Source organism: Leguminivora glycinivorella, chromosome 17 (assembly GCF_023078275.1).
Source record: "Leguminivora glycinivorella isolate SPB_JAAS2020 chromosome 17, LegGlyc_1.1, whole genome shotgun sequence".
NCBI lineage: Eukaryota > Metazoa > Arthropoda > Insecta > Lepidoptera > Tortricidae > Leguminivora > Leguminivora glycinivorella.
Genome location: NC_062987.1, coordinates 5,700,455 through 5,711,158, shown reverse-complemented (window position 1 = coordinate 5,711,158; position 10,704 = coordinate 5,700,455).

Genomic DNA, 10,704 nt, shown 5'->3' with positions numbered 1-10,704 from the left:
AAATCATAGTTACCTGTCACCCTACTATAATGCATACCAAATTGACTGTACTTTTAGACTGAAAGGGTTTTTTTATACTTTTTAACCCCCGACGTAAAAACGACAGGGTGTTATAAGTTTGACATGTCCGTCTGTCTATCGCATCGTAGCTCCCGAACGGATGAACCGATTTAGATTTCGTTTTTTTTTGTTTGAAAGCCTAAATTAGTAGGGTGCAAGTCGGGAGTGGTCTTAGTCATGTTCAGTGATCGGTTTTTTGGATTCGACATGGGGTGAACGACCTCAATCATTATGTTAGTATGGATATGCCCCGGGAATCCGGGCTTAATGTTGTTAGAAAAGGCAAAAAAATATGTACAATGTCCACAATGCCAAATGGTTTTATTGCTCAATCAAAAATATAAAGCAACAACATTAACATTATAAACTTAAACTAAAAATAGTACATAACGTAATAGGCCTTACTAACATGCGATTTCATAACCACTATAAATCTCTCCAACAATTTAAAAATGTGAACTCTTTAGCTTTGATATTCTTACAATAAAATTTAGAAAAACAATTTAAATTTAATGTTCGGTTTGTATAAATATCATGATAGATGTAAGGTAATACTTTGTGGAGGTTCTAATATATTTTGCTTAATAGAGTGTAGAGATTAGGAAAAGAATAGAAGTTTTTGTCTCAACTGGTTGCCATGTAAGAGTAAAAAACCCCTTAGAGATAATTTCGTCGTATCAATATTAACTTTTCTACTTGATATCCCGCGAGGGTGAATCCAAAAAACCGATCACTGGTCATGTTTGATGGAAATCGGTCCACTATATCGGGGGCTTTTTAAAATTAAATTTTGGAGGTTAGGTTATTAGCTACTTACCAAGCTTAATAAAGTACCAATTTCCTTTTTAAATTTAGTGTAGCAGTATAATCTCTATTCCTTAAACATAAATCCTGTTTTTTCCGACCCACGAATGCCACATCACTATTTTAGTATAAATGTGCAGGCGTTTTAAAGTTTTCCCCCGGATTTAGCAGCATCACGAGGCACAGTTTAAAGCATCAATCAAACCAAACACTTTACGGACAATGTTCGATGGTGTCCGCCGCGATTTATTCGTACCTATTACGTTACGAGTGTGCATGCAGCCGAAATAGGGGAGGAATGTGGTATTATTTTACAGGTTAAGTACGAGTACAGTACAACTGCCGAAATGGGAGGTTTTGTATTAGAACTATTTTGTATGAACCAAATTTAAAGCATACTTTACACTCGATATGTGATTCCGTGTGTGTCGCCGTGATTTATTGCTGTAGAAATAACTGTGTGCAGTCGAAATAAGGATCTAAAGGTACTATTTTACAGGTAAAATTATACAGTCCCTGACCACTAAGATAGTGAACTTGCCTGCTAAGACGATGGTCCTTACGAGTTGGTATACAGCGTGTAAACGTAATAAGGGCGATAAATGAAACTAGGCTTATAATTCAATATTGTTATTATTAATTAAGAGGTGTTCTTGACTTACTCTTAATTTTCACCCCATAGAGAATTTTTTAAAAATTTCCCTGCAGCAATGTACTGTAAACGTGGTTGCGATGACAATCAATGACAACTGTCAACGAGCGTTTAACGCGAGTGTGTTTGCATTACGTTGCGGGCCGAATTAATTTGTATGGATAAAAAAAATATTTCAATTTTAAGTAAAAGTTATCTAATTCCATTTTTTATGTCCTATACCTACTCACCACCATTAAGAGGTTCGCCCGTATTAGGTTTACACCCTGTATACCTACTACGGACACTATCTGCATGTTGGTTCATCTGCTATTCTTTTTACGTGGACATTCATTTTGTTCTCCCTTATACAACAGAAAGCCTCAACAAAAAATTAAACGTCAGACGATGAATGAGCCAATCAATTTGTACATTAAATCGCGACCCTTTTATTGGAATACACCATTGTTTGTACAGCAAGCTACAAATAACGTTGATTGTAACGTTTTCGGCAAACTTTAAGTATTATTTGCAATAAATGTCGCTCATTAACTGCTGCGGTTACGGAATGGGAATTGTTTTTATATGCATTGACTTATATATCACGCTGTGAGGACATGGCATGTGGGCGCCAATAACGGTAGCAGCACCGTTGTACACGTGTGCGAGCCAAGGGTGCAATCTTAAGCTGCAAACACATTATCAAGCCACGTCAAGGGTATCCAAACCCCACCATGTAAGTAAGTGGGAATAATAATATTTTTTTCCTTTTACAGTAAACGTTTGAAATAATGTCACTTTTATACTGTTTGAAATATGATTTGATTAATGGTCAGTCTGCCTTCTTTCACAGAACTATACATATGTTTGTTTACCAATATCAATTTAAATTACTTAATTAAAATAAGTGTTTTTAATACGTGTCTTCATCATTTTACATTAGCCATTACAGTCCACAACCCCGCTAGCTATCACAGTGTGCTAACACTATTAAGCGTCGCGTGTGTGATGCGAACTCGTCAATCATTGCATAGCCTTACATCAAGGCGCATTGAATGAGAATGTTTACTCATATTCATATTCATCTTTATTTGTATACATTGTCACTATACATAATTATATATATAATATGTTAATTATCTTTTCTTGAAATAATAACTAAGATTGTTGCTCTGAAAGAGAATGTTTTATTAAGTACAAACAAATTATACTCTAATTATAATACCTGTTGAAATTATAACAACAAAAATGCTCACCTGAAAGAGAAACAACATTTAAGCTAATATTCCAGTATCTTTTAAACAATTTACAAATAAAACATTATTCGTTGAATAAAGCCTCTGACATTTGATGTGTAAATAGAAATGTCAAAGACATGGCCATGTCATAGACACTCACAAGTCATAGGTTGAATAAGTAACAAAAAGGCTTTATTTACATCTCCCCCTCCCACTCTCATAAATATCATGATGATATTTATGAGAAAATATACTAACTAATACTACTCTACCTAATTAATACTATTTTGATATTGGAACAAGTTTAGTAATGTGAAAAAAATTTGACTCTAATTTCTTATGTCCCGTATTTATTTTATAAATTGAGTCCGATATTTTTTCAATAATTTTATATGGACCAATTTTTAATTCGTCTAGTTTTTTCCTATTTAAACGATTTCCGTTTTCTACATATACTAAGTCTCCTACTTTGAGCTCAGACATTTTCCTATTCTTGTCGAATTGTTTTTTATTATAATTGTGTGATTTTATAGTTTTTTCTAACGCAATTTTTCTATCTTCTAATAAGCTTGTCTTTGTGCTTCCTTGTTTTAATTCTATTGGTAGAATATCTATGCTTTGTCCTTCCAATAAATATTTTGGAGAAAACCCTGTCACTGTGTGTTCTGTTTCATTATACCTTTGCGTGCATTCATGAGCAATAGTTGTCCATGCCAACTTGTCCTTTTTTTCATTAATTTTACACCTGATTTTATTGACCAAAGTTTGATTAAGTCTCTCATTTAATCCATTAGAAAATGGGGCATTTACTGCCGTAAATATTATAGGTATATTTTCAGTTTCTAAATATAATTTAAATTCTCTTGAATTTATACCTGGGTACTGATCAGATAAAATCATACCAATCTTATTGCCCTGAGGAATTTTTTCCACAAGCTTTATAAAATCACTGGCAGTCTGTGTTTTAGATGTCAAGATAAAGGCATGCCTTGTAAAGTGATCTACAAGTAAATGCAAATATGTTTTTGTGGAGCGCGAGCCACCTAATCCACCAATAGTGTCTATAGATACTATTTCAAATGGGAATGTGGCAGGACCTAAATGTGACATTAACCCAAATTTAAATTTTCCTCTAGATTTATTTTTTATACATGTTTCGCAGTTATCACAAAACTCTTTGATATATTTTGATATATTTTTTGCATCATAAAAAGGTTTGATCTTGTTTCCATTTGTTTAATGCCTATATGACAATAATAATTATGTGTCTTTTCAATTATCTTTTTACAAAAATCTTCAGTTAGTATTATTTTATCTGTTTTTCTTATATTTTTATAATACAGTTTATCTTTTAACTTCAGTTTGTCTTTATTTTGTTTTATATCTTCATTATTATCTTGATCATGTATTAAGTCTTCTAGTTTAATAAAGTTTACTATTTTTAGTAATTCATCTTGATTTTCATATGGCTCTAACACCGGATTTCTGCTTAAGCTATCCGCTTCTATATTGTATTTCCCTGGTGAGTAAACCACATCAAAATTAAACTGTGATAGATAGTACGTTAGGTCTCCTAATTCTTCATCCGTCCTAGCCTTTATGTTCATCCTTTCAAGAGGTTTATGGTCTGAAAAGACTGTGAACTTCTTCCCTATAAGCCAATGTTGCCAATATTTGACTGCTTCTTTTATCGCTAAACATTCCAAGTAAATAGCTTTCTTCTTTTTTTGACTGTCATTTAATTTTCTTGAAAAATACGCGCAAGGTTTCTCTTCGGCATTATTTTGCGGTTGTTTCAAAATTGCACCTATGCCTTGGATTGACGCATCTGTGTAAATATGTATTGGAAGATCTGGATCAAAGATAGCTAAAATAGGTTTTGAACATAAAAGTTTTTTTATCGTATCAAAGGATTCTTGGCATTTTTCTGACCAAACGAATTGTTGTCCTTTCCTTAATAAATTATGTAAAGGGTCCAATATTATTGATATATTGGGAACGTACTTTCCGTAAAAGTTTATTTTACCCAAAAATTGACGAACATTTTTTTGAGTTTTTGGTATTGGAAAATCTTTAATGGCAATCAAATTATCTTTCAGTGGAGATATTGTATTGTTTTGAATTACATGGCCTAAATACTTTACCGAATCTTGTGCGAAATTACATTTTGAGAATTTCAATCTAAACCCTTCCTTCGATATAGCCTCTAACAGCAAGGACAAATGTTTTATATGGTCTGCGAATGTTTCTGAAAAGATTAAAATATCGTCTATATAGTTTACAGTAAAATCTGATAACCCGTGTTTTCTTATAATACTACTCAATACTCGCTGAAAAATGGCCGGTGACGTCTTCAAACCGAATGGGAGACAGGTCCATTGGTAATGCCCTTCTTGAGTGACAAAAGCAGTTTTTTTTCTGTCTTCAACCTTCATAGGGATTGACCAAAAAGCTGAGTTGACATCCAATGTTGAGAAAAAATTACACTTTCTAGTTTTTATCATTAAGTCTTCAATTAGGGGAAACGGTTGTGATTGAGGAACTACAATTTTGTTAAGATCTCTAAAATCAATGCACAACCTGGTTTTTCTTCCGTCTTCTTTTTTATACGCTAGTGTTACTGGAGCAGCAAAAGGACTATATGATTCCTCAATCAATTTTTTTGTAACAGCTGTGATACTTGTTGCTCTATTTCTTTCCTATCTTCAATAGTACACCTATAAGGTCTTTTACTACAATATCTATCTACTTGTAAGTCAATGTGAGCCTCATAATCTTTTACTGTACCTATATCGAACTTGTCTTTTGCGAAAAGTGGTTTATGTCTATTAATCAGTTCATCTATTTCGAATTGCTGCTGCGGAGTCAGATGACTCACTGCAGCATCAAAATTCTCAACATCTATGTGCTCATTGAAATTTATTTCATATATTTTTTTTGTTTCATTTTGAGTATCTTCCTTTAAATTTAATTTTTTTCTATTCTGGAAGATACACAAGGATACATTATAGCTTTCTCGTTTTGTTCATTTTTTTGACTGTATTGTTTTTCTAAGATCGGTATATTTTGTGTAATCTCCAAATTATCATGTTGCGTCAGACGAAATTGTTTTATGCAATCTAATCCAATCAAGAAATCATAGTCAAAATTCTTTTCATCTATAACAAACACATTAAGTTCATGTTCCATATCAAAAATATTTATATTTAAAGTTACCATTCCTATAGGTTTTTTAACGCCATTAATCGTTTTTAGGTTAGCAGTGACACCTGTTTTATTAACTGTATTATTTTTAAACCGTAGTAACTTTGAACTTATCAAAGAAACATTAGATCCTGAATCATAAATTCCGAAAATTTCTAAAGTGTTATTTAACAACAGCTTAGTTTTAATTAATGGCGTAATTACAAGTTTTTTGTATCTATTTCATTTAATTCTACCTCTAACTCCGAATGATTAACGCTCCTTATTAGCTCCTGTTTGGTACCTGCGTATTTTTATTTTTAAACCAACAAGAAGATTCGGGGTGGTACCGATTTGGCTTATTTTCTTTCTCACATATCCTACACGGATGATAGTCTTTTTCATTCTTCTCCTTATTCTTATTTTCTAAACTCACCGATTTTTTTCCCAAATCTTCTTACTCACCAAGTGCTCTAATCCTCTCAGACTGTTAAATAAATCTTCAGTTTCCTTTAGATCCTCTCTGTCAATCCTGTCAGCTACAAATATTGGTAATCCGGTAGCAATCAGGTCTATCAATGTATATTTGTCAATTTTTTTATTTATCTCCAGCAGAAGTCTTTCTTTTTTAATAGCATAGTCGAGTAAAGATCCCTGTCTATATTTAAAAAACATTGCATACCTGATCGGCGACCAACCTTTGTCCGCAAAAGTCTCACAAAACATTTTCCTCCATTGACACCAGTCCGAGTCTACTGTAAATTTTATTATCATTGACCGGTACCAGTCCAAGCAAGAATCTTCCAAAAACAACCTAAGTGCCTCAATTTTCTGTATATCCTCTTCTATTTCTACACGAGAACACTCGGTCTCGAAAGTAGTTAACCACTGACTTGCGTTTGTTGTCTTATTGCTAAACTTTTCTAAAACCATTTTTTCAGACAATTTTTTTATGTTGCGCTGTTTCGATATATCTTTCCTTTTTATCAACCAAATTCTCTAAAATCTTTGTCAAAGCTTCTTCTGAGATACCCGCAGCTGGCGCCTGTAGTTGAGGTGTAAGTGTCATTTCTTCTAACAGATATCCTCTGAACTGCATATTATCATCTTCATCCATATAAACACTCATCTGTTCTGAAGTCAAGGATATCCATACTTGTCTCCTATCATGTCTCTTTTGTAAAGTAAGTTTGACTTTTTCATACGCCGCGGTTTTTACAATAATTTCGTGCAGTCTAACTGGTTGTAGTTTTTCCGGAATTAAAAAAATTTGTTTGTCCGCGTTTGTGATTGACGTCATGCAGCATATATTTGTTTTCGGGTCTTCGCCCGCTTTCACAACAAATTCAAATTTTAGTTTTTCCATGGTTTAGCTGTCTAAATGTTGTTTTATAATATGTTAATTATCTTTTCTTGAAATAATAACTAAGATTGTTGCTCTGAAAGAGAATGTTTTATTAAGTACAAACAAATTATACTCTAATTATAATACCTGTTGAAATTATAACAACAAAAATGCTCACCTGAAAGAGAAACAACATTTAAGCTAATATTCCAGTATCTTTTAAACAATTTACAAATAAAACATTATTCGTTGAATAAAGCCTCTGACATTTGATGTGTAAATAGAAATGTCAAAGACATGGCCATGTCATAGACACTCACAAGTCATAGGTTGAATAAGTAACAAAAAGGCTTTATTTACATATATTTACATATGATATATGCACATATAATCTCTTATAATAATAGATTAGAAAATAAAATCAATTAATTACATAAAATATCAAAAAACGATCGATAATGTACTTTTTTTTCAGCTTATTTAATTCGGTCATGAATTCGGTCACGGAATAATAGGCCTTATCAAAATTATATAAATTGCCATATCCTTACTTTTGAAATCATTGATTGAATGCCAAAATAAATGATTGATTAATACTGGGCAGCGATTTTCATCAGAACAATGGCTCTTGCTCGCTTATTTACCATGATAGTAGAATTGCTGAAAATTTACTGAATGTGAAGTTATATTTTGGTTATATTTACATACACATACAATCAACATACATACAATCACGCCTGTATCCCATAAAGGGGTAGGCAGAGCACATGAAACTACTAAAGCTTCAGGGCCACTCTTGGCAAATAAGGGGTTAAAAGAAAACGAAACTGTGGCATTGCAGTGACAGGTTGCCAGCCTCTCGCCTACACCACACATATATTATATTATATTTAGCCGAATAAAATTGTGGTAAAGCTACATTTCATGGAACATTTTTGACAAATATGGAGTGTTTATGATGATTCATTAAGTATCACTGTGTTTACCGCTGTAAGTATTCGTTATGAATTGAATGTGCGATTCGTAATTAAACTTGAGCGGGCTTGGCTGTTGCTAGCGGAAAATGTTACTAGCAATAAATACATCTTATTTTACAGGATTTTTAATTTACATAATTATAAATATATAGTATAACTGCAGGGTACTTACGCCTTACCTATGCTATAACAGCAGTTTGCTGAGTACATATCTGATCTAGAAAATGATAAAAGGCGTTTTTGAGATTAAATGTATACACAGGGTGTATTTTTGATATTACCTCATATTTAAAAGGTTTATTAGTATAATGCATGTCTCGGTGAGAACTGCTGTGGAAATAAATGCATGTTTATTATATACTTAAGTTAGTTTTTTATACAAAACTGTGTACATTTGACTTTGTTTGTTCTCCTAATAAATAAAAATAAAAATAAGTCTTACGGAACATATTTTCATATTATGATTTAATTAAAAAATGCTACCTACTTACTTTTGTTTTTTAAGTTGTTTAACTATTTAAAGAGCCTTAACCTTTCATTTTATTCCGTTGCCTACAAAAATACAAGCAATAACCTAATCGCTAAAGAACGATCGCTTTTCTCCATCTAGACTATTTTGATTTTTGTTCAACTTACTTGCCGTAGTCTGATATTTTCCTTTTAATAGACAAATTATAAGTTTTTCTATTCGGACGTAATCTACATTATTTAGTTAGGCACGTGTAACTATTTAATAAGTAAAATTGTGGGCAACGAAAACAACACTTCAATGACATAGAAATATATATTATACCCATATATTACCTACTTCATAAGGATCCCACGACCCACGAATGTTACCGACCGATTCATTGGCGTCAAAATCCTTTTGATAACTAATAAGTCATGTCGCGACTTGCACAGCAGAAAATTGGTCAAACTTACCACATACTTAAATTAATATCGTAAAATCGTATAAATTACCTATACCTAGGTCATATACGTATGAATAATATAAATCATAGCTGTGTGTAATCAGGGTTTCAATGGACAAAGACCCAAGTTTCTTCTGCACCTAATACTTAGGTTTACTTTGAAGCTCCACTAATTTGTTTCTCCTGACCCTCAGTTTCCGTATTCCGGCTCGACTCCCAAATTCGTGAATGTAAATTTAATTTACCTTTTTATCCGCCACCTCAAATCTCTCAAGGAAGGTGGTTCTCAATTTGTCTATATGTTTTTTTTTTTAATGTTTGTTCAACGATATCTCCGTCGTTACTGGACCGATTTGGAAAAAAATTTTTTGATTGAACGTATATGCATACAGATTGGTCCCATTTTTCTCAGAACCCAGTTCTGATGATGGGATCCTGCAGAAATCGAGGGAACTCCTCAAATATGAAAGGCATACATATGGTGATTTTTGTGTTTTTAAAGGAACAGCATGCATTTACGTACGGAGCAGTGACATTTGGTGCAGTGGAACTGCTGATGATGATTAGAACGGAACTCTTCAAATCTGAACGGCACACTTTGGTATTTTTATAAGAACAGCATGCACTTACGTCCAGAACAGTGGCATTTGGTGCAGTGGAACTGCTGAATGATGGTCAGAATGGCACACTTATAGCGACTTTGGTATTTTATATAAGAACAGTATGCACTTACGTCCAGAACAGTGACATTTGGTGCAGTGGAACTGCTGATGAAGATCAGAACGGAACTCCTTAAATCTGAACGGCACACTTATAGTGACTTTGGTATTTTCATAAGAACAGCATGCATGTTCAGAACAGTGACATTTATTTGTTATGAGATGTGTTGTTTGTTAAGCATATTGAGTTTTCAAGTCAAATTTTGTCAAGCTTCGATTTCTTATAGTCGGATTCATGAGGAATTGAGGAAACTCCTCAAACCTTAACGGTATTATGTATATTCATTTGTATTGCCATCAAATAATTAAAGCCTTAAAAGCAGTTTAAAAAAATACCTACACATTTCTACATAATCCAACATTCGCAAGTAGCTTTCACCAGAAACGCCAGAAACCAGGCGGCGGTTTTTTTTTCTTAAAAATTATTACGACAATAATTATACAACTGTACCTCAACAATTGGAAGTCCTTGACAGTACCTATATTGTTTTCGAGTTGTTTAAACAACTCTTTTCCATTAGATAAAGGTACAGAAAAGCTTTTTAAACTTTGCTTAGAACGAGTTAACTTTTTCATTGTGAACAATTTGAGAGCCGCGAGCCGGTCCAATGTCCTAAACCGATTGCAGTCTTCAAAATAAAGTATTCCTGTCTCGTTCAGGTAGAATTGTTTGAAAAGGACAGGATGTTTATGTTGTTGTCTGTTGTAAGAAAAGAGAAATATAGGGGAAGTATTGTGGGGTGTGTGACAAAGTAAGTAGGGTGTGTGAACCGGTATATAACCTCGAGCGTCCTGACTTTCCGGAAAGTTGTTCCAATCGCTTAAGAGCCAGC